This window comes from Ambystoma mexicanum, chromosome 6q (genome assembly GCF_040938575.1).
Source record: "Ambystoma mexicanum isolate Mex_15411 chromosome 6q, UKY_AmexF1_1, whole genome shotgun sequence".
In the NCBI taxonomy this organism is placed as follows: domain Eukaryota; kingdom Metazoa; phylum Chordata; class Amphibia; order Caudata; family Ambystomatidae; genus Ambystoma; species Ambystoma mexicanum.
In genome coordinates, this window is record NC_090937.1 from 952,669,405 (window position 1) to 952,694,466 (window position 25,062).

General features: G+C 43.1%; 1 long non-coding RNA gene across 1 annotated transcript in view; it reads left to right on the forward strand.

The window, feature by feature from the left end:
- The window catches only part of LOC138515572 (uncharacterized), a 761,173-nt gene that overhangs the window by 372,351 nt on the left and 363,760 nt on the right, over positions 1-25,062 (forward strand). The window contains exon 2 of the long non-coding RNA XR_011282082.1: positions 10,400-10,425. This is a non-coding gene — a long non-coding RNA (uncharacterized lncRNA). The remainder of the gene's footprint in view (positions 1-10,399; positions 10,426-25,062) is intronic.

The following is a 25,062-nucleotide window of genomic DNA, read 5'->3' on the forward strand; positions in this document are numbered from 1 at the left end:
CGTAATGTCTGGTCACTTTTGGGTGAAGCCCGGGGCATAGCGAAAGGTCCATTAGCTAATCCAATCGAAGCTGTGGTATGGACAACATTTCTGGAAAATCAGAATGCCCAGTTAGATGATGAGGAATTAATATCTCTGAGTAGTCCCCCATTAGTTGCACCCATCAACAAATCACATGAAGTCATAGTGAATAAGGTTAAAGAGTTAAAATCCTCACGAGGGACAGGACCCAATGGATTGGCCAACATTGTCATTCAAATCCCATTCCAAGTTTTGGGCCAGTTTATTGGTTATCCTATTTGAGAAGATTTTAACAATAGGTAAAATACCCTGATCATGGCAAACGGTGGTTCTTATCCTCGTATTCAAAAAGGGAAACCGGCTAGATCCTAGCAACTATAGGCTGCTCTCAATGTTAGATGCCACAGGGAAGATATTTGCCTCATGGGTGGAGCACTCAGGCATATTCTCCAAATTTCAAAGTGGGTATAGACAGGGATATTCCACTGCTTATAACATCATAGTAATGGACCTTTTACAATCCAGAGCTAGAAAAGGAGGGTCAGCGCCCCTGTACGACCTATACATAGATTTCACGGCGGCATTTGACTCGATCCCTAGAGGTCACTTGTGGCAAAAATTTAAACTAATGGGATGTCCTGATGGTCTGTTATACTATCTCAGACTACTACATCAAGATAACTCAGTAAAATTGAAATTAGATCAGGAAGGTCGTACCACAGGGAAAGTTCCCCAAAATAGGGGGGTAAAGCAAGGTTGCTCACAGCGCCTTTAATATACAATGCTGCAAATAACTGTCCCCCTAAAATCGGTGAGGCCCTTTGCCCTGTTTCAGCCTATGCGGGTGACCTGGTAACTTCGACCATACCATTAGTGGGATACGAAGGTCGGCGACAGCCCTCTGGGAATTCGCAGGTCTCAGTGGCCTTAGTATTAATCTAGATAAGATGAAAATTATGAGGTATTCCAACAGGAAAGCATCACGAGTGCAGCTTATGGTAGGCACAGTGAACATCTCATATGCCCCTCAGAACCGGTACTTCGGTATCGATTTTGAACTTGTTGAGGAATATGTGGCATGCAAACAAACACGTGCCATCAGAGAGGCACAACTGACTGCCCTGTTTTGTAGATTCAGCATCAAGCAGGGTGCCTTCACTCTATGGGGCACTAGCCAATTATATATGCAAGTTTTTCCCCCGACTATAACATACGGACTAGAAGCTCTCCTTGATATTGATCTGAAATGGCTTCAGGTTATTGAAGGGAAATTGTGGTGATGCATCCTTGGTCTACTCCCGGCATAATAAGGTTGGAGCTTGGGCTGATTTCCTTAAAGGCCACAGTACTGAAGAAGCGGGCCACACTATACTTGAAAATGACTAGTGGGACAAGTAATGGATTATTAATAGCAGTCCATCAGGAAATGTCCAGGGAGAATTCAACATGTGCAACGGTTGGGCAGATGGTTAAATTGTTTTCCGAAATAGGATGGCAATAGACGGGAGGGAGCCACAATGATGAGGCACAGAGAGCATTGGGAAAACAAATAGATCTTTGGGACTGGCTAGAGAACTACGACCACCTGAGGAGCCTAAAAAGTAATCAATGTGTGCAGCATAGATTATATGAGTTTAAGAAGCCCCAGAGATACCTGAACCTTTGTCCATCCTTAAGACTCATACGTTTTATTTTGCTACTTAGATTGGAGCAACTGCCTACAATGATGGTCACAGGGAGAAAGGATAAGATCGCCGTAAAATTGCGACTATGCAGTCTGTGCAAAGTACATGATCAGTTGGACACAACTAAACATCTTCTGACAGAATGCCTTTAAATGACTAGCACAATTAACTTCCTTCTTGGCAGATACATGCATAATTATGACAGCTGTTGACAGCTTAGTATAACATCTGGCTGAGGGGTGAAGCCAGCGTGGGCATAACAATATAAGAAGTTGACTGAGAGAATGTGTCATTGTTATTTTATTGGAAACAATGTATAGGAAATCATTAATTGAAAGCTCGATATATAACTATATGTTTATTAAATTATGGTCTTATATTGTATATTTTGATCTTACTTATAATATTTTTTTATATCTTTTTCTTAACAGTTTGTGTAAAGTTTATAATGTAAACTAAATCACAATAAATATTAGTATTATTATTAAATGAAACACCCACAATGTAGTAAGTCCTGGCTTGTGGAGTGTATTTAAACAACGGACATGTTTCTCACACATAACAGACTTACAACAGCTGCTCAATTTCGAATTGTACACCTGAATTGACCTAATATTGTGTGTATGATGGTATCTTAATTCTGCTATTAAAATATGCAGCTCTACTGTGAGAAATGTGACCAGCCCCATGTGGGCCTTTTTTGAAGTTTTGTAATGAAAATTAATGATGGGAGATCACCCTCAGAAAATAGGTGGGGCTAATCTGCACACATTTTCCTCTGTCACCGCAAAACAAAGACATATTCATGTGTACTCTGGGGGGACACAGCCCGTCACATTTAGCTGGAATGTGACAGCCACGGGCATATCAAAGCATCTCTGAAGAAGGAAGGCAACATCTTCCTCCGGCCATGCCCAGCCTAATTAAGATATCAAAGGCTCCAAGGATCCACCATATTCTATTGTCAAAGTTCTGTCTGGTGGCAGTGAATAGTGATGAGAGTTAAATGAAAACAGGCCTGTGAAGAGGCCTGGTCAGAACTAACACAAGAGACAGGAAACAAGAACACCTCTTTGATGTTCAATGAGTCAGGTTGAAGCTAGCTCTCACCTGTAAGGACGGCATGGTAACAAACAATAAGACAGACACAAATGATCTCAGTTCAAGGGTGTTTATTGAACTTCAATTGGGTTTAAAAAATGCCTATCTAATCCTAAAGATGGGAGCAAGCTATGACCATCAAATAATAATAACACAGTCCTAGTCACCACTGTCAAAATAAAAGGAGAAATACTAATACACCTATTGCCAATCCTTACTACTTGGTCCTTTCCTAGGTTATTCATTTTGAAGGCCCTGGATGGAACAAGGGGTAAATGTATCCAAGGACTCTTGCTTAGTCCATGGTTTTATTTTCTTTGGCTCTGGTAGAGTTGAGATCTTCCCATTTATCTCCTGAATGCATCCCATAAGCTGGCCTCGAGGGGTTGACTCTGGAATTAGGTGCTCCCCATATTTTGTGGAAGTCTTTTGGTAAATGGTAGGTTCACGGTGTTCTGTTTCCATCCACTCCCATATGGGAGTTGTTTGGGAGTAACTGTTGGAGTGCCAAAGGTCATGGGGTACACCTTCTCTATTGGAAGCTCCTGCAAGAGAGTGGAGAATGCAGGGAAGTCCCTTCCCACAATGACATCTTTGGGGAGCCCAGAGGAATGATGGCTGATGATACCAAATATGACTCTCCCCTGATGTAAATATACACAGGAATTTTGGGGAATATTTCATTATCCCTGTGTACACATGTCACTAACTAGGGTTGCATTTCGAGCTCTGCTGTTGTAACCAAATTGTCCCTTATAGCACTCTGTTAGTTACTTGAGTCAATTAATGCCCTTGTGTGTTTTCCATTTACAATGGCCTTTTCATGTGTAAAGTCGTCAGAAGTTTGACACAAACATATACTTAATTTTTCTAGATCTTCTTCTGGTTCTTCCGACTCTACCTCTTTTAGAATGTCTATTTCCATGGGTTCTTCCTTCAGACTTTTAGGACAGTTTCTGGCCAGATGGCCAATTTCTCTGCATGAGAAGCAAATAGGAAGAAAGGGTTTGATTCATTTAGGCTCTTCAATTTTACTTTCCTGTCTACCCCTTGGGTCAGTTCTTTTAACTTCCATTCTTTCTTTCGTAATCCATTGCTTGGATTTATAGGATCCTCCCCCTCTATCTAGTACCTCGGGTTGGGTGCAGTGAGTGAGCTTGTGATCCTTCTGCTACTCACTTCGATCTAATAAGTGGAAGTGTTTATCTGCATCCAAGTGGTTTTGGGCAGCCTCAATAGGTATGATAAGGGTGGGTCGATTTTGTTGTAGTACTGCCTTTTGCAAAATAGGTAGCAAAGAATTGGTGAATTGCTGTAGAGTAATCATTTCTACCAATTCTTCCATTGTTTTGTTGTTAATCCCGAAGGCGACTGTATTTTCAATTTGTTCTCCTAATTCAAGGGGGGTTTCCCCGGGGTTGAGCCTAACGGCTCCTAATTTTTGCTGATGGAAGTTACAGGTTTTCCCTACAATTTCTAGAAGCCCCTACTTAATGGACATAAAGGTAACCCCCTGGGCAAGGTTAAGTTGCTGGTAGGTGGTCTTTAGCTCACCTTCAGCAGAGGTCCTAAATAATGTTTTATAAGATTTTCTTCCCATCCTAATTTCTTGGCTAGTAGCTCAAAATTCAAAAATAAATTCCCTAGGTCTTTGCTCTCTTGGTATGTTTGTAGTGGGCCTGGAGGTAGTAGGGGTCTTGCCTGTAACTCAACCAATTTTGTTAAATTCTCTTAAAGGCAAGTTACAGCCTGAATCTGATGGGTGGCCAATTGGGCTCTGATGGCTGTTAGGTTGGCCATGTCTTCCGGTGGGGTAAGGGTTCACTCTGTTGTATTTTCTGAATCAGAAAAAAAAAAACAGGTCTGATATGATTTAAAAATCATCTGATTCCTCTGAGTCTGATTCCGACGGAGGGGAAGATCTAGATAGGTTTATTGCTAAACTTGATAGACCAGGGACCGAACTGGATTTGGTATCAAAAAGAAAAAGTTTGGGAAGAGTTGGATTCAGAGTGCTGGGTCTAATGAAGATGTGTGTGGGTCATACTTTCACGATTATTAAATCCTACTATTGGATGTTACAGTGCGAAAATAGAAGGGTATCTAATAGCAGATGAGTTTTGAAGAATAAATCTTGTTGACCAGTTGGGATGTGAATCTGGGAAAACAAAACCTCTTTAAGAGTGGACACACAAACAGAATCAAGGAGTCCAACAGTTCTATTTTCCCCTTTTGGTGGCACAACGATTATCAGCATGGATTCTCAGTTTATGTTAATTGAATAATTTCCCACTATGACACCATATGTAAGGAGGGCATGGGGCCTCATTACAACCCAGGCGTTAAGGGGTTAACGGCGCCATAAAAGGTGTCTGCGCCGTTAAACCCTTAACGCCTGATTATGAGGTCCCTTTGCGGGTTGCACTTTAATGCCTGCTTTTAGCAGGCGTTAAAAAACCAATCCGCAAAGGGACCTAGGAGCTAATTACGGCACCGTAATTTAAGGTGCCGTAATAAGCGCCTTCCCCAAATGGGAATGGGGAAAGGGCCATGGTGAATGGGGAATTACCGCCCCGCCAACCTTGGAATGGGGCGGTAATTCCGCCATTCACCATGGCGGACCCCGGCATGGACCATGGTGCTAATAGCACCATGGTTTAGCGCCGGGGTCGTAATGAGGCCCATGGTATCAAACAGTAAGACAAACACAATTGATCACATTTCAAGGGTGTTTATTGAACTTCAACTGGGTTTGAAAAGCACAGATCTAATTCTAAATCTAAAGATGCCAGCAAGCTATGACCACCACATAATGATAATGCAGTCCTAGTTTAGTCTGTCAAAAGAAAGAGCCTACACTAATAAACCTATTGCCAATCCTTAATTCTAAATACAACAAGTGTGTGAAACAATGATATGCAAAACACACTTTCTGAATAAATGATATGTAATGATATTCAAGCCATTGGCTTCCCTTCCTCGTGTTTTCAGCATGAGACAAGGCAGCAAACACAAGCTTATCACACACACTGGCTTCTCTAGCTTGAGGATGCAGTTCAAAACTTCCACATCAAGGGCTTCTGTGCCAAAGTCTCTTTGCCATTCGAAGTCACTTATTTCAAGGGCAAGATGCAACATGACAGATCATTTAAGTTTCTTTCTTGTAAGGATTGTCAATTATACAACTTCTCAGTGATTTATTGTTCACCTGGGGTCTCCCTCCGGCAGGCTCAGACCCACTGCAACACAAAACCACCAATTGTTCTGCCTCTGCGGGGTTCGGACAGAATTCATGTACTTTTCCAAACGTTCTCTACTTCATCCAAAATCGGAGACTTTCGACTATGCGCAGGATTTTGCGTGACCTATCGCAGGAACACTTCAATTCACATGTATTCATTCTTTTTCAAATGGTCTCCCTCTGCCGGGCTTGGACCGAATTTACCTAAGTTTGTCACTTCTCAGCTGCATACCTTACAGAGATCTTCGATTGAGCACCATGTGTTGCCTGACCACTCTGTCAAAGGTATAATAGCTTGCTTTAAAGTTCAATCACTCATCAGCAGTTCAACTTCACTTGCGTCTCTTATCACACTTGTTTTAACAATGATCGATCCAGAGCTTGCCACACAATATTGTTGCTTGCAACCTTGCCTTCAACAAAGACTGATCTTGTACCAGTCTCCCCAATTCACCGGCTGTGTTGATTTAACTGAAGCTGCTTTGTTCTTGGAGCCAAGGACGGTACCACAGAGGCTGGTGATTCTTCCCACCTTGATTATAATGCGGGAGGGCCCCTGGTATCTCTGACATACAATGCTGGATTCTTCAGCCTGGTTTTCTGGTCTTACACTTGCTTTTTGTGAGGTCACTGGAAAGTACCGGTTCAAAAGGCCCTCCCTTTGATTTTGCTGTCGTTCCTCTCTGGCTCAGCTTACACCTCAAAACTGCTGTTTCCTCATGTGCTTTGCCTTGCTCAGAGTGTGCTCTCATACTCAGTCATGTACCTGTGTGGGGAAGTGTAATAGCAGTTAGGTGTGTGTGATGATCAGCAATTGCCTGACCATTGTATTGGGACACGTCAGGTATTCTGCTCGGGTATTAGTGTATTTTCCTTCATAGCGGGCTGGCCATAAGAAAGTGTTTGTGTTGTAAAGGGGGGGGGGGAATGCCAATAGTTTTACAAGGAAGGGGATACTGTGTCTCACCATCCGGTGTTCCACTCCCACTCCCAAAGACCCCTCACCCAGGTGATCCTCCCGCACTGGTCACCCCAGGAAATGGATCCAAAAGTGATGGCTGAATCCTAGTCACCTGGATGACAGATTCCCGGGACTAGTGGGTGAGACACCTTCTGGTTTCTCGCACACCCGTCTGTATGAAGGGCAGTGAATGTCATGCGTGGGACATTGTTAAAGTAGGCAACCCCTGCAGAGAACCATCATTCAGAGGGAAGAAGTATGTGATATTATGGAGACAGAAAGTCTGTTCTTGCCAAAAACTTCAAGCAGACCTGTGCTTTGATCAGGAGTCACAGATAGTTCAATTAACCAGAGAGACACTTTAATCCACAACAGAGAGGAAGATGGGGGGCACTTAGTAGTACATGTTGCCACCCTTTACCTTTCCTGCTGCAAAGCACTCTGGTTATGACCATACACATAACAGAAGATTGTTTGTGGGGACCCAGGATGGGTTCATTAATGCAGGCTTAGCCTGTAAAAATCACTGGGGCTCATGTGGCTTTAAAAGAGGGCTGAGGCCCTCACTTAGATCACCCAATGACTTTGAAATCAGTAAGAAGAGGGACTCATTTGATAGGATATGATATGATAGGTTATTTATAATGCGCTTAATACCCAGAGGTTTCTAAGCGCGGAACTGGGGATCGAACCTGTGTTGCTCCGCATCATCTAGCTTCCAAGGTGAGCACGTTGCCCTTGAGCTATCCTCCCTTTGGACCATGGCTGAAGGTACAGTCTGTTTTACTGCTTCTGCCAGTTAAGGAAGACAAGGATTTCCAAGAAGGAAGCAAGAACCCTCCCCTAAACATCTCCTGGGAAACAGAGGAGATATCGGAATAGAGTACCCTTCCAGCAGCTCCAGAATCCATACCCATCCAGCACTTAGCATGTCCTGCTAGGTTCTGCCAGCAAGCTTCCTAGTTGGGAAGTGCCAGAAAGTCTCTGAAAAAAGGACACAGCCATTGCCTGCAAAAATTCTCCTCAGCTTTGGGCCGTTCGCCTTAAAGAATGACACGAGCCGTGCGAAGAAGCTGGGAGGGCCAAAACTAGCATCAGCTAGCATCCATCTTTTAAGGACATTTTTGAGACAGTCTAGCCCTTGAATCATGACCGGTTGCACCATTGACTGTTGTCACTCTGCAGTCACTAAAGCTATGCGAAAGGCCTCGACCGGCATTCCAGATCCGCCAACCAGTACAGAGACAGCGATTCTTGATCCCGAGCCACCGTGTAGGTCAGCCAGCAACCGTCCGTCCAGCCTCACTTGCCGAACTGCCTGACGCCTGATGTCCGTAGCTGTCTCCTGTCTTGAACTCTATCACAGGAGATGCAAAGCGTCCTGGAACTAACTTGATGCTGTCGAGCATCAAGGTCATCTCAAGCACCAGGTACATTGTGGTTCTGTCTCACTGGTCCTTCTACGAAGGTCCCTAGTGACATTTACGACCCCTTGCTCCTTTGTTGCTGAAACCAAATAACCTTGAAAAGGTAGACTGATTGCTTTACCGACTACCCTCCTGTCAGTACCGAGAGTGCATCCCATTCCTTCATGAAACTGTCTGTCCTCTGTGTTCCTTTACAGTGTGGGTTGTATTTTGTAGCGTGTTAGAACTGTCTGTTGTAATAATAATAAAGTAGATATGTTTATACAACCTTGAATGGACAGTCCATTTTGTCATTGGGTAATAATTGTTTTTTCGCTGTGTTGCAACTAACCAATGATCCACGACCTTGCGGAGATAAGCCTGCCATTCTGTCCACGTTACGAAATCTGGACAAGGAGGTCTATAATTTACTTGTGCTTCCAATCTGTTCGGCTACCTTCTGGTGTACTAGAGGTGAGGGGCTGATTGATGGTTTAGAAACTGATATTCATCCCTGGACCACTGGTGCCCTGGAAGTTTGTTAGTCAAATCTACACATGATTTACAAGCCAAATATTTTGAAAAAAAATTACATTTCACAAAATGTATCTTTAGGATAAGTTTGTAAGCACACCAAGAATAGAAGACCATCTCAGTCCATGTCTTTTAGTAAAACTGCTTCCTCCTCCATCCTGCAGACAGGGTCACTTGTACCAAAATATGTTCAGTCAAATAACCCACTCTCTCTCTAGCAGATCTTAGCTGGATGATCTTTCCTATTTCTTAGTGAATAAGATAATACACATCTGCAATTGGGTAATAGGTGCGTTATGCAAAACCTATATGAACAATGCAAAGGAATGCTCTATGTACAGCAGCTATATTATGAAGGCACATTGAAAATTCATCCAAGGAATAACCTGAAAAGATAATTTCATTATAAAATGAATTTCATGTAATGCCACAAAAAAGCCATCCATTCTTTTTGAACGCAAGTCGTTATAATTTTTATAGAATAACTAGGATAATTAGAGTAGCCAGGTATTCCTCAATGATTTTATTTGATGTTTTCTGTCCCATGTCATGTACCCATAAACATCTAATTTGCTACAAACTAGAATTAATACATTGTCAGTGATCATGCTGAACACTGGGTCAGAAAGCAGCGGAAAGCATATTTTGGCTTCAAAGTTTGTTACATTTCATCCACATGTATGCTTGACTCTACTTGATGTTTTTGGAAGTGTCAACTTATTTTTGGTTAATATTAAAGTTGTTCAACATTGACGGGAATAAAGGGTGTAGTACATACGTGTCAAAACCCGCCAATAAGTGTCTGTCATGCTTTTAAATTTGTTTTGACTTTTGCATGCGGAAAGTTGGGAGCATGATATATTTCACCTTTTGATATTCGATATTTCAACGTGACAATCCATTCCCATAACATGTACTTCCTTATTTTATTTATTAGCATAGCAATTCATGTTTGTGGCAGATCAAATCAGTTCTACTTTCAAGTAACGTTCACATGAAAATGATGAAAATGAGTGTATTTCATTTATTTAAAAACACATTATATTCTGTGTACATATGAAACAAAAAATAATGGTGTGATTCTGGTAAATATGTTTATGAATTTCACAGATGTCCTTTTGACCGTCATGACTATTTAGCCATATGTTCTGGTGGTAAAGTTATGACACATATGCTTAAAATGCCCACTTCCCAATTGTATCCATGCTTTTTTGTAAGTATACCATTTTCAAGAAGACGTTGGATACATAATTTCCCACCTGGCTTGAAAATGTGAGCCTCCGTTTGACACATTAGCAGTGATCTGTCTGATACTACAAATGGCGGAGAGATGCAGAGAATAACGAGTGCCCTGCTCTTGTTTATAAAAAGCGTCTTCCATTTTGTTCGTAAGATTGAAGTTCATTTGATATAATTATTAAAATGTGTTTTTCTTTTTCTTTTGGCGCAGGAACGAGGACCACTTTGAGAATGGAGGTAACATGTTATTCATAATACATTTCATTTCAATGTGAAGTTAATTTGTGGCAGAAAAGAGCAAATGCTCCAAACATGTTACTTTATTTACACATGTCCTAATTTTCATGTGGAAAACTTGAACTTTCCGGAATTGCATGTGTTAAGGACTTTAAGACACGTTTCACCCTGCCCCCATTTCAGAATGCCATACAGTGGGTTGCCTTTACATCTGGTGCAATATAAACTATTAACACATTGGTCACTTCAAGGCACGTGTTGGGGTGAGTATACAGAGAGCAATACATACAAAGGAACAAGGAAAGGGTAAACAAGAAGCAGCATTCCCGCATTTACAGGGCCTACAGTGTGGATGGCCTGTCTCCTGATTGTCGAAGTGTTTCAGGGCCCAGAGAAGGACACAGGAGTGGGGGGAGGAGACAACGTGGTCATAATTTGTATTCTTCTAATTTGTCATAAACGTACAGCTATGATTGGAGTCCGGATGCAATTGCCTACGTCAGTCTATGCATGTTTGTCTTTCTTTCTCAGTTCCAAAAAAGTTGTTGTGCATTGAAAAGCTTTGCATAGCCAGTTGCCTTGTGCCATTTCTAGTTTACACTATTAGGAGGCACTAGCATACCACCTTTAATCCAAAACCATTGCATTATGGTACAGCTAGGGAGACATGGAAGATGAGGAGGGACACAAAGCGTGTAGGTGTTGTTTGGTTATTTACCCACCCACCCATTGACTGCCTATAACCTTGCTAACCCCTATGGCTATTCCCACCCAATTCGTGCCCCTCGCTACCCAAAACAAATCCTCCAGGCATCTATTTTGCCTAACTGTTTCAAACCTTACCATCAAACCTGGTGCTGGAAGTGCCTGCCAGTGTTTTCTGAAAGCAGTCTTCTGAGTAATGATGACTTAGTTGGAGCTGTATACATGTTTCCTGGTGTAATAAACATTTCCAGGCCTGCCTTCAGAAACTTAATGTATTCGCACAGAAGTCCCGTTAAGCACAAACTTTAGCAACGTCACACTGTTTGGCTTCTGTATGGGTATTAGGCATTTGCCAAGCATTATTATATGCCCAGGTACTTGCACCATTTTGCAGCTTCTACCATTGATGGCCACTTAATATTGATAAGTGCCTGGCAAATGCAGTTCCCATGCCTATAGACAAGCCAAAGCGGTTGGCTTTGCCAAAGCTTGTTTTTTTTTCTTGTTTTATGTCATTTGTAGCGTTGGCAGTTTATGACTGAATTGACACAATGCTGGATTGTCTTGTATATTTACCCATCTTGTTCTCTCAAATGCATGTACTGCGCTACATTGCTGCAAGCGAGGTTTCCAATTATTGTGTTCATGTCATCTGATGCACACTTAGGTTTTTTTGTGATTGAGTGAATTCGCCCCCAACTGATCGTAGATTGTTGACAGGGATTACATTGTATACCCCATTTCCCTGGCATCATCTGTAGGGAGCATGTCAAGGCTCATGCAATATGGTCTCAGATGTTACGCAAACATAAACAAATCATTAAGTGTGTTTTGCACTAGTTTAATGTGTTTAGTAAGATAGTAAGGTTCTGCATTGGACCAAGTTGAAATTTCTTACTATAAACCAGTCTGAGAATTATTGGCCTCCACTTTGTGATTCATGCATACGATGAGTTGGAATTGAGTGTTCATTGTGAGCGTGTTGATCAGGGGCCAGATTATAGAAACGTTGCACCAGTGCAAATGCAAAATTGCATAGCATTTGCAAAAGGGCAACACGTGCACCATTTCTAAGAACACTGGGACATTTTAGAAAACCATTGCACCAGGACAAGTGCAGTTCTGCATGTTGTATGGAACAGGAAAAACATTGGACTAGTGCAAAAAAGATACATTTTCAATACATGTTTAAACTAGGACAAAGTGTCTCTACTGCTAATATCATTCTGTATTTTGCACTAGTGCAAACATGCATTGAAAATATATCTTATTTGCACTATGGACATTTTTGCCCTTCTGTTTATAACATGCCAAACTGCACTTGTCATGGTGCAATGGATTTTCTACTATGTCCCAGACTTTTTTTTAGAAATAAGGCAAACATTGCCTTAATGCCAATACCATGCAACTTTGCACTAGTACTGGTGCAGTATTTTTGTAATCTGGCCCTGGTGTGTAAAGGAAAACTCAAACATTGTTCTTATTTCCCGGCCTTGTTATACAGCACGAGATGGTAGCCCTTGGAAGTGGGCCACTTAAATGAGACACAGCCTCATCACGAGGTTGACGGTATCCCATACCGCCAACACAAATAGCATTATCGCTACTCAGTCCTGTACTATTGGTGCCGGATCATGAGTAGCAGCAGTTTGTGAAGCCCTATTCCCCACTCCAACCCCATTCCCCATTGGCTCCAATAATGGGCATGGAGTGGCGCCATTAGCATTTCGCTAACAGTGCCGAAAATGGGCCGAAAAAGGAGATTTTTACCTCCAGCAAAAAGCTGGAGGTAAAACACCTTTTTCATCCGGACTCATGATAGGTTCAGCCCTTAAATGCAGTGGTAAATAGTGTTACCATCACATTTAAGAACTACCGCCCAACTCGTGATGAGACCCACAGGGTATCCTCCATGTTTGTTTACTTAGGGCCTCATCATGAGTTGGGCGGAAGCCCTTAAATGCGATGGTAATGGGGATACTGCCGCATTTAAGGGTCTGCCCAATCATGAGTATGGCGTGTTTACCCCCTGCTCAGAGTTGGGGTTAAACAAGTCAGAAAAATACTGATTTTCAAAGCAATTACAGTGCTGTTATAATGCCGGTGGTAATTGTGCTGAAAACCCCCCATTGGGTCCAAAGGACCCATTAGGGAATGGGGAATATCTTTTACCACCCAATCCGTGATCTGGCAGTAATACTGCCGGATGGGTGGGCGGTAACTTAAGTAAAGTTGGGCGGTATCCCAAGTGGGATACCGTCCAACTCGTGATGAGACCCTCAGTTAGGCAATTGGGTGCTTTTAGACTGGTTAGAAGGTTTGCAAAAGCATGCATGTTGCCACGAGGAGCCAGGAAGGCATTCAGGAACCTCGGCAGGCTTCTCAGATGGACACCATTAGAGAGGAGAGGAAGTGACCACGCTTCTCATGTCATGATTGAGACATGTTTCAATATGGTTCCATATTTAAGGATTGGCTAAAACCATAAACCATTGATGGAATGGAAATGGAAAAGCCATACGTGTGAATTTAAGTGGTATCAGTCATTTTACTTCAACACCTACTGTGTGTTCTCCATAGTAGTGTGCAAATTGTGTAAAACACAAACCTATGAAGTCAAATATAAAGGTCCTGTTAGACAGGTATTTTTCACACAGCCAGCTACCGAGCATGCAGATAATACCTTGCTTTGTGGCAGGTGGGTAGCAGCAGGGGTGGACTGGGAACGAATAGAGACCCTGAAAATAATGCTCAAAGTGCCCCCATATTAGACTTTTTCGTGAGCCCAACCCTTCCCCTATGGGAACATTTGGAAATCCCACACAAAAGAGGCCCAGTGTGCTTAGGCCTACTGGGAAATGACCACGTTCCCTATACGCCCGTACATCCCTGGATGGCAGTAAAGAGCAGCTTGTGGTTGTGAGTGCATTCCTACACATACGTTGATGCACTGCTCCGTAAATGCTGTTGGAGGCAGAAACCATACGCCCAAGACTGAACTATCTACAAACTGAGTTTATGACTTTTTATGGTAGTAGGGTAAATACTAATATGGTATATTCTTTTCCGAGGGAACTAATGTCCACGTATGGCTCTGTCACCAAAACAATGGAATAATGCAATGCAAAAGGTTATTATGTTTGTTGGCTCTGTAATAGTGCTCCATGGCTGTACTTCGCTATGTGAACTAGGGATGCACATTTGTTTCCTCCTCTTTAAGGCATGGGTGTGCACACTTGTGTGTGAACAGATCTGTTCAATAGCTCTGCATCCATTTGTGAATGCTGTATGCACAGGGACATCATTTGGGGTTCGCCAGGGGTCGCAACTGCAACCGCTGGGGGCAAAGGTGCAACCCCTGGGACGCCCTTGCGACCCCACATTTTAAAGAAAACGGGTGCTCCTGGTGTAGTGGGTCCCCAGGCTAGTCGTCACCTATGAGGGTAAAGGCTGGGCTGGGGAGGCACTCAGTAGAGGTTGGAGCTGACTGTGACATGTGAAACATGTCGCATGACACATGTCACATGCCGCGTTCAGCTCCAACCCCTTCTCCCTCAGCTGCCGTACAGCTCACATAAAGCAAACTGAAAGCTGTGGAAGCTCTCGCAGCTTCCTGGTTCCTGTTGGTGAGCAGCACAGAGGAACCAAGGGGGCCTTGTGGGAAGGGTTTTTTTTGTAATATGCTGTGTGTTTTGCATGTGTGAAGGGCGTGTCAGATTTATGTATGTGAATGTTGCAGGATTGAGAAGTGATGTGATGTGTGTTTTTTTAATGTTCTGGGTGGGTGGGTTTGTGCCTTTGTAGAGAATGCAATGAGTGGGTGGAAGAGAAGGTGTGAGTGATTGGTGGGTGGATGCGAAGTGATGAGATGTGTGTTTTTGAATGTTCTGCGTGGGTGGGTGCTTGTGTTGAGAATCCAATGATTGGATGGAAGAGAAGGTGTGAGTGACTGGTGGGTTAATCACAAGCGATTTAATGTGTGTTTTTGGGTGTTCCGGGTGGGTGGGTGTGCGACTGTGTAGAGAATGCAATGAGTGGCTGTAATAGAAGGTGTGAGTGACTGGTGGGTAAATGAGAAGTGATGTGATGTGTGTTTTCGAATGTTCTGGGTGGGTGGCTCTGTGCCTGTCTAGAGTATACAATGAGTGGATGTAAAAACATGTTTGTGTGAGTGACTGATGGGTGAATTAGTATGATTGTGATGGTGTGTTTTTGAATGTTCTGGGTGGGTGTGTGATTGTGTGCAGCGCCTGTATAGAAAATGCAATGGGTGAAAGTAAGAAAAGGTGCATGATTGAATGATTGATGAGTGAATGAGTATGAATGTGAAGGCATGTTTTTGAATGTTCTGGGTGGGTGGGTGTGTGCCTGTGTAGAGAATGCAATGAGTGCATGTATGAGAAGGTGTGAATGAGTGACTGGTGGGTGAATGAGCATAAATGTGGTAGTGTGTGTTTGCATGTTCTGGGTGGGGTTTGGTGTTTGCCTGTGTGTTGAATCCAGTGTGAGCAAGTACAAGAGGATATGTATGGGTGAGAGCTCGGTGGGTGAAAGTGGATGCATTTGTGTGCGTAAGGCCCTGGGAGACTGGAGATCACTGGAGCATGTTTGACACATCCTTTATTGACTTTGCATGTTTTACTGGTATTTTTGGGCAAGGGCAAGTTCATGTGTGCCATTCCCCATCTAGACTGGCATTTTGGAGCTGTCAGTCTAGCCATTTCATGCTGTGACATGACATTTATTACTCAGCATCTTTAACAAAGCAAGTACGATAAGTGGTGTTACCTCAATAGACTGATGTTTGTGGCGTAGCAGTCAGAATATTCTTCACTGTAGCATGACTTTTTATTAACTGAGCATCTATGCTGAATCAAGAAAGGTAAGTGTTCTTATGGCTTACGTTGGAACAGGACAGGGTTTCCTATTGTGACACATCACTTTTAATGGCCAAACCAACCGGAATATTTACTTACATAGGAGTACTTGCCTAAAATTGAAGAGCCAGTTTTGTGCCCAGTGACAGTAATGATACTATAGAAAAACGCCTTAAAGTGAACGTAAGCATGGTCTTATATGGGAATACAAGCATATGTTGGTGGAGCCAGCATGGAAATGTATGGGCACAGCCAGCATACACATGTTTTTATACTGGGAAAGGTATATTGCAGGGCCTGGCATGATAATGCTTTGGGAAATAACCTGTGCACTTTTGGTGACTTGCATCTATTGTACTTTTTCCATGATTTACCCTACACCCTACAAAACAGATTGTCGGTATTTTACACACATTGTTGGCCTTCTACCCAAATTTTCCCAGAAAGTCTGCTTTGTAATGCACCATTTTAACCCATTATTCAAAACATTTACTCTGGGGAGGGACTAGAAGCCATGCCCCCCAGCTCCCAACCCATTTTCGTTAGTTCTGGCTCCCTCACTATGCTCCTCAGTTGAAATCACATCCTTGTGGCAAATATTTACACCCTCCAAAAAACAACTCACCAGCCACCACTGGTGGCTGGTAAATTCGTGGACCAGGCACCGCCCCTTCTCTCTATGTTACGTAAACGATGTAAGCTTTGATTTAAAAACATATTTACTTCTTTCACTTGTAGTAGTGCATGCCCCTGCAGCAGCATCATTTTCATGGACATTCCGCAAATTTGGTGGTCCTGGACCTGCCCGGAGTTTGGCGTGCCCTGTGCTTTCTAAAGGATCTTGGGGGGGACCCAAAAGCATGGCTCGCAGGGAAGCTGCCAAATGTGCTATGCCATTGGGCACCACTGGGTCTTACAAAGGGGTAGTGTGCAGTGTGTCCCTTGAAGTTTGCCAATGAGTCCCCAGGTGAGAAGCAACTTGTGGGTGTTTTCAATTTGAAATAACTGTGTGTTGATATAAATATATGTGTGCAGCATTGATATTGCATTCAATGTTATTTTTCTAAAGTCCTCTGGCACCCAGTATTATGCTTAGATAATAAAATCTATGAGGTGGGGGGTCTTGGGTATAACGAAATAAACTTTCCCAGGTATTATACTCCAGCAAAGATAACTTTATCAGGTGTACTCCCCTCTGTGCTCGCAGACCAGTCTAATAGGTTTCTTCTATCGTAGTGGTAGCTCAATCATATATACATTTATAATCAGGACATTTAGTTGATTCTAAATCCTGGTCAATGATTAAATTTTCAGGCCTTGCTCGTGCAGCATTTTTTCTCCCGGTTAAACAGCAGCGCACGACTCCGCAGGTCTGTAATTTTTTGGCTTGCTTAACATAGCAAGGGCACAGATAACACATACTTCTGTGTCCATTGATCTATACATTTTTCATACACTGGCTGTAGACTGTGTTACAGATTTTGGATACCCTGTTAGAAATATTCCTGGTGGGGTCTGTAACCAAGTTTCTTGGAACAGACAACCCATTGTGCCTTAAATTCCCACCCCACCCCACCCCGTGGTCATCAAATAATTGAGAGTGACCCTGTGTATTCCACGACATAATAGAAATGGGGTCAATCACACCAATACTCACTGGCATGACAACTGATGGTTAGTGCTGCATATTTCTAAGTAGGCAAGACCAATTATTTGAGGCTTCAGACACCTTCATTTTTGTTTTTAGTTCATTAATATCTATATTCATGTGTTGATCCAAACCTGAGGGCTTAATAACACCCTCTACAGGTCAAGCCTCCATGAATTCTGTCACATCAAAACCAAATATTCTAATAGATTTTTTTGCGTGCCATACAAGGACAGCAACCAACCTTGAGTTGAAGTAGATCACTGTTATTTCAGTGCTCTGTCTCACAGGAAAGTGCACTCTCTTAATATCCGATGTTGAAATACCTTTTAAATTTGGAACCTCTGATAACAAACATAAAATATTTGTATGGTTTAAACTGACAGCCATATTTTTGGGGATCACACTTTCAAATAGGATACCGTTATCCTTATCCATATCTTTCACAAGGCATATCGTTTTCTTCCCAGTATCCTTAGAGTGTTCATGGCACCCAAACCCACAGGCCCACATTCCCCTCTGCCCATTATTCACCCGGCTGTGGGTAGTCTGTTGACTCCGTAGTTTGTTCCTGTCCCCAATGCACCCAACTGGAACTAACATGTCAAAGTTTACATTTTGGAAATCCTGAGTACCTTTGGGTAATAAAATCTGAGTCTGGGGAACCCGCTGCTGAATGCTTTCCATGGCCGTCACCCCTACTGTGGCTGAGTTCTCAAAAGTCTTCGATAATTCCAGAACAGTTGAACTTCTACCAGCAAACCATGGTTCAGGTGCAGACTGGACTGCTGGTTTAAGGGCTCCCAAATCCTTGTCCATATCCAACCGAGGAAACAGAGTCCACAGAAAAAATCTAGAAGCTTTGGAATTTAAGTGAACTGCCATATGATTTTTTTGATTTCTTCCTCTGGGCCACCTTGCGTTCACACGCTTTCCTTCAAGAGGACTTTAAGGTGTATTTATTGACTGAGGACCCCTCAGAGAGGTATCAGAGGATATGGTGATAAATTGAATGTCAGCCCCACCTGATACATTTCCCAAATCCTTCTGAGAGACTGCATGAACTTAGGTAACCAACTGCAGCTTCATGGCTTCACTGTTGGGCCACACCTTGTGAGGAGGGGCACTGCGAATATCACACGATATGACAATTTCCAATGGGTTATCCCCAATTTGTGGCTGATCCAGATTCAGATTTATCATCTTCTCACCCCGGGGTGTCACTCCAGTTACCCTGGTTTTAGACCCATTAACCACCAATACTCCTGTATCCTCTACTATCCCTTTCTGCGGGCTAGATTGTTTATTAATGTTAATCATGCTTCAAGTGAACAAAAACTCCTTCACTCTGGCATGCAGTTTTATGTTCTGAAATTTGAAGAAGTCAAATTCCAAAGGTTAGATTTGGTTTCTAGTTTTAAACTCTCATAGAGAGAAACCAGAACGCATAAGACCTGGTTAATCTCCACTAAGGAATCAGCGCACAGGGGTGATTTCTCATTTTGCCTTAGAAAGGGGACATCAGATTATCCTGAAGAGCAGAGGGAAGGGGAGAACCAATTGATGAAAGAGAGGAGTCAAAACCAGGCACATACCGCTGGCCCAAATCAGGAGGTGAGTCCAAGTAACTAGAGCTCACATTACTTCCAATTGATATAGATGGTACGCAGAATGTAACTCTGGGCACTGAGATCTTCTTAACCGTTGATGCCTGTAGACTTAGATTAGGGTGTAATAGTATGATTGCTTTTACTTTTGGTTGAAAAAAGGAGGTTATTAATCCTGCAGGGTTAACATTAGTACACTCCTCCCACGTCGTCCATCATGGGCAATGGCAATTTGTTTAGTCCTGTACATCCCACATCAATCCAGGGGGTCCCAGTGGAATTCCCGAAAAGCAGGACCACACTCAACTGTGGGGAATGCGGTAATGGCATGTTAGCCGCTGCCAAAATGTCCTCGTCAGATATAAGTACACAATTCTCAAGCCGCGGCTTAATCAATTTCTTTCACCTCAGGCTGTACATGTGCGGGGGAGGAAGACTCCTTCAGACTGAGGCTTGTACCAGTTATAAAAGTTATTTATCTAATGTTAACATCCAAGGTCAACAGTTTATAAGGCACTGCAGCACTCACCCTCTCCATCAAGTTTGCCGGCTAATGATCACAGGGTCCAAGACTGAAGCCCAAGCTTCCCACGTCCTCACAGCCCCCACTGACTGCATAGAGTGCCACTTGCTTGCCACTCTGCAGAGAACAGGAGGTTTTATTGGTCAGCTACTCCTCCAATAAAATAGCCAGTGAGAACAGACTGCAACCTGCAAGCTTACTGCACAGACTGCCACTCGTTCGCCACTCTGCCAGTAGGACTGAACCAGAGAGTACCTGTATAGGCAACCTCTTCCCGAGCTATGAGGGAACATCATGCAGCAATTGTGAATGGAGGATAGCACAGGAGCGACATGCTGGTCTTGGAAGCAAGACCACGCAGAGCAACAGAGGTTTGAATCAAAAATCCATGCTTAGACACCAGACGCAGGTATGTTATTAGGCGCATTATAAAAAAAAACAATTCAATACATTAAAATTAAAAGTAACTTGCTGCTCTTCTCCCAGCCATCCATAGAAAATATCTTCGTGTCCAAAAGAAGAGTGCTTGAAACTCTTGAAGCCAAGAATTTCACCTGTGTCGCCCAATGTCCGGAGGAGTGTTTGTAACCACTGGAAGCCAAGTTGCTGATCTTCGCCTGGAAGAGCTGGCATAATGTTGCTTGACACCTAGAGTTGCAAAAATTCCACATCGCTGAATAATCCTTCAAGGGGCATCCTGGCCACAACATCTGTCCACTTCTCCAGGCCAGAGAAGGTCCAGGGTTGCTGCCTACCATGGATTGTCAGTCAGCGGGTTTCCTGCCACTAAAATCCAAAGATGATGTTCTGAGTGTCCAAACTTGGCGAGTGTCCAGAAGCCATCATGAGGTCCATGTTGCTTCTGCAGCACTGAAGAACTGAAAGGTGATAAAACACAAAATTATGAAAGCTGACACCAAAATTTGCAACAGCACCCATCACCACAGAAAGTCATCCAAGGCCACCATGGGTGTCATCTTCTTCAGCCAGGCCTTTTCCGGCTCCACAGCAAGTGTCACTTTTATGGGACATCCACACCTAGAGTAATGACCTGCCAACAGAGACAACCGTGAAGATTGAATGTGCTGCCTTTCTGACACTGCTTGGTTCCTTTCTTCTTCTCAACATCGACACCCCAGCAACTCCTTCATTAATGGGGTGTACTTCCTCGAGGGGTCTTGTCGAGTAAGGGCAATAATCTCCACCACGTTGTCTGCCAAGGTATGCAAGGTACTGTGACAAGGAAGAACATCTTCAATTCTCAGAAATCATCCAAAGGTCCCAGATTTGTCTTGGATTCTGCACTTGGGGGTAGTGGGTACTGTAGGAAAAGAATCAGAGCATTATTGAACATATTTGGACTGGGCTATAATGTACAAGATACAATTTGCCTTAATGTTTCCCTTAGAGGTTGCACAGGTGGGGGATCCTCACACAGTATTGCCTATCTACATTAAAAAAGAATTCTAGCAATGTTCCTAATCTAACCTGCCTTTCTATGATAATGTCTATGACATTATTCAATGCTTTATGATCCCTATGCTATTGAATAACTGTCTGGGTATTGCAGGTCTGGGTCAACAAAACCTGCCACTAGAACCAACCACTTAGATAAATACAACATATACCAGCGTGCACCTTAGCCACAACCCCTGCCATCTGCAGTTTTTGCCCCTGGTAAAGGACTCCTAGCAAGAAATAATCTACTATCAGTTACTTCAATTAGTTTGCATCCACGAGAAAGACTGCCACATCCTCAGCAGATTTGGCCACCATATCCAACACCAAAACTGCACCTGCTCCATCTGGCAACACCATCACCACCACCACTATTGAGACTGCTACTACTATGCCAGCTTTTCAGGCTGCCGCCACTACAATCACCATCACTAACCTGCAGGCATTTATGGAAGCCAATAGGCTGTTGGAGACACTTCAAGTCACCCATGGGCATGTACTGCCTTACACCAACTTGGCTAAAATTGTGACTAATTCCAGGCCTCTCCTGGTCCATCCTCACATGCTCAACATATTCAGTGGCACCAGTATCAGTTCTCTGACGCAGGGACTGATGATGATGCCATTGAAGCTGTGGATGCTGATGGGTGTGGGGATTGGTATCTTCTGCAACACTTCCACCCCTAGCCAAACCCTTAACAGTGTTCCCCAGTACACCCTTGAAGTAATATGGAGCAGGCTGGGCAATGCTGAACAGTGTCAGGAGCGTCTAGAAATGTTTATTGTGTGCGCTATAGTTTACAAGAAACATTTCACACATAGAATAAATATACATACAGAATGAAAATTGAGATAATTCTAATTGAAAACAATTATTTAAAAAAAGAGTACCAAATACATGAATTATACATTAATATTTCATACACATGCCATACAGATGTTAAAAAATGAGTGATGAATATAGTAGCAGCTATTGTCAAGGAAGTATGTCATCCAGCTAAAATTCTATACCAAAATTCGACTTGGTGAAGGGAAGTAGAGTCATGAATAAAGTGTAAAGAATACAGTTCCCTCAACTTCTTGAGGGCAGTACAAGTAATAAATTCAAGTTCTAGTATTTCTAGTGACAAGACATCTTTACAAAACCTACAATATTTAGCATATAGCTTTGCATTTTGCCCCTAGTATTTTGTGTGTGTGTTAGAGGTTCAGGCCCAATCTCAAAGATGTGTTTCACACCAATCTTTATTTTTGACATAATCATGCAAGTCTGATCTCCTTTTTACATAATACCCCACAAAACGAAATAACTTGTAATTGGTAATAGATTTGCTGGTTATACTTCAATCCTGCTCCTAAAGTAATTTCCTGATTGACAGTGGGTTATTAATTAGTGAATCTATCGGCTGTTTTAGGGTTCTCAACAAACAGCGGCAATTGTCTACCCATTCCATGGGAGAGAGTGATTATTCTTATATATTTATTTGTTTATTGATTTATATTTGCATTTATAAAACGTGTAGAACTCTTGGGCATCAAGACTCTGGTTACAGAACCCATTTAAAAGAGAGGTGGCTGGAGAGAGTAGTCATAGGGAGGGGTGAAAAGGAGGGAGAAGGAGAGTCAATTGAAAATGTATGTTTTATTTTGCTTCCTGAATGGCCAGTAGGACGTTTCAGCACACAAGTGAAGTGACAGAGCATTCCAGAGAGGGCAGCGGTAGAAGGAAGGGAAGCTGGAGCCAATGGGTCCTGTGCACTTGAAGCATGGTGTGGTCAGTCGGTGGCTGTGTTTGGATCTCTTAGGTCTGGTGGAGATAGTTTCGGTACTTCTCTGTGAAAGGTAGGATCGAGCAGAGTTTGAGCGGCACCTGTGGGTGATGGAGAGAATTTTGAAGTCAGTCCATTTACACACGGATAGTCAGTGTGCAGATCTTCTATGGGCTGATATATGGTCCTGTTTGCCGAGGTTCATGGTAGCATGAATGCCACTGTTTTGAATTGTCTGGAGTTTATTGATGTTGCGTTGTAAAGTGTCAGTGAAAAGAGATTTGCTGTAGCAAATCCAGGAACCGATGACTGCTCTGGCTATGGTAAGGCAGTCTTGTGTGGAGAGGAAAGGTCTGCTGGTGTTTAAGAGGTTTTTTTGATCGGCTGCTGCTGAAGCAATTGCATTGACCTGATGGGTCATGTTGAGGCTGGAGTCAAGGTAGTCGTTCAAAGTCTTAACGGAGGAAGAGACAGGGATGGTGAAGGTTACAATGGTGAAGGTGCGACAGGCAGGCTCGAGCTTGGCCAGTCACGGGGGTGGGGCACAATGAGGATTTTTCTCTTATTATCATTGAGGGAGAATTGTTAATCAGCTATACAAGCTTGGATTGTGTCAAAGACTGTGTTGACGGTGCCAGTGTCATACTCATAGTTGTCTGTGAGGTGGAGGAGGATCTGGGTGCCATCAGCATAGTTAGTGTAGGAAATGCTGAGGGAGTCAAGGTGTTAGTGTAGGAAATGCTGAGGGAGTCAAGGTGGTAAATGTTATTGAGGGTGGGGGAGATGTAGGATCCTTGAGGGATAACACAGGGATGGGCAGATGGATTTCCTGCAAAGACATAAGTGGTCATGTCTGCTAGGAAGGATGCAACCCATATAGGTGCTTCAGCCGAGAAGTTGGCGGTGGAAGATAGGTGGTGATAGAGTGTTTGGTGGTGTACAAGGTCGAAAGTGGCCGATAGGTTAGGTAGTAATATGAGTTCCAGGTTCCAAGAGTCCCGAATATCGTCCATTTGATGTATTATGTCAAGTAGTGCAAATTCTGTGCTGTGATCTGGGCTGAAGCCTGATTGGCGTGGGCAGGGGATTTTGTGTTTTCAAGGTATTTGGATGTAGATGGCACAGTCAAAGATTTTTGGTAAGAATGGACAGTGATGATAGGGCAGTAGTTGGTGGGTATGGTGGGGTCAAGGGTTGTTTTTTTATGAGAGGCAAGTTCCAGGACTCCTTAAGGTTGGTTGGAACTGTGCAGGTGTTTAAGAAAGAGTTGGTGATCAATGTGATAATTGGTATTAGGGCTTCAGAGCATTCCTTGATAAGTGAAGCTGTGAATGCATCACATGGCATTGTGAGGCTTTAAGAAAAGTGATGATCTTGGAGATTTCAACTTCAGTGACACGCTGGAAGCTGAAAGGGGTAGAGGAGGTCGGAGATGGATAGACAGGCATGTGGGGGGTGGGTTAGTGATAGAAGATTTAGAGAAGATGGTAGCTTGTTTATTTTGGATGATTTCCTGGAGGCTGGCGATTTTGTTAATGAGGGCATCATGAAATTGTTGACACCAGGCATCATCTTTGATAAAGTTTGCGATAGGTTTGATAGGGTTTTCCAATTTGCATCAAATGGTGAACAGTACACTTGATTTGGACTGTGCTTTGGGAATTCTGTCAGAGAATGCATTGGCTTTGGTTGTGTGGATGGAATGTTTATATTCTTTGGAGATGAGAAGGAAATGTGTTTTGTTGGTTGCTGTGGGGATTTGCATTAGTCTTATTTGACACCTTGCTTTTTGACTCGTAAGGTCCGAAGACTGGGGATGAACCAAGCGTTTTTTTGTGAACAGTTGGTTTCGGCCCTGCGGTGTTTGAGTGGTGTGATGGAGTCAACTGCTGAAAAGATGGCAGCATTGTAGAGGTCAACCTGTGCAGTGGGGTTTGAGGATGGCAGTGGTTGGGAGAGTGTGCCATCCGTAGTTAGCAGGGGGAGGAGACACCCCTTGTTGAGTTTTCAGTAGCATCATTTGAGCACTGAGGGCAGTGTGGAGGTGGTG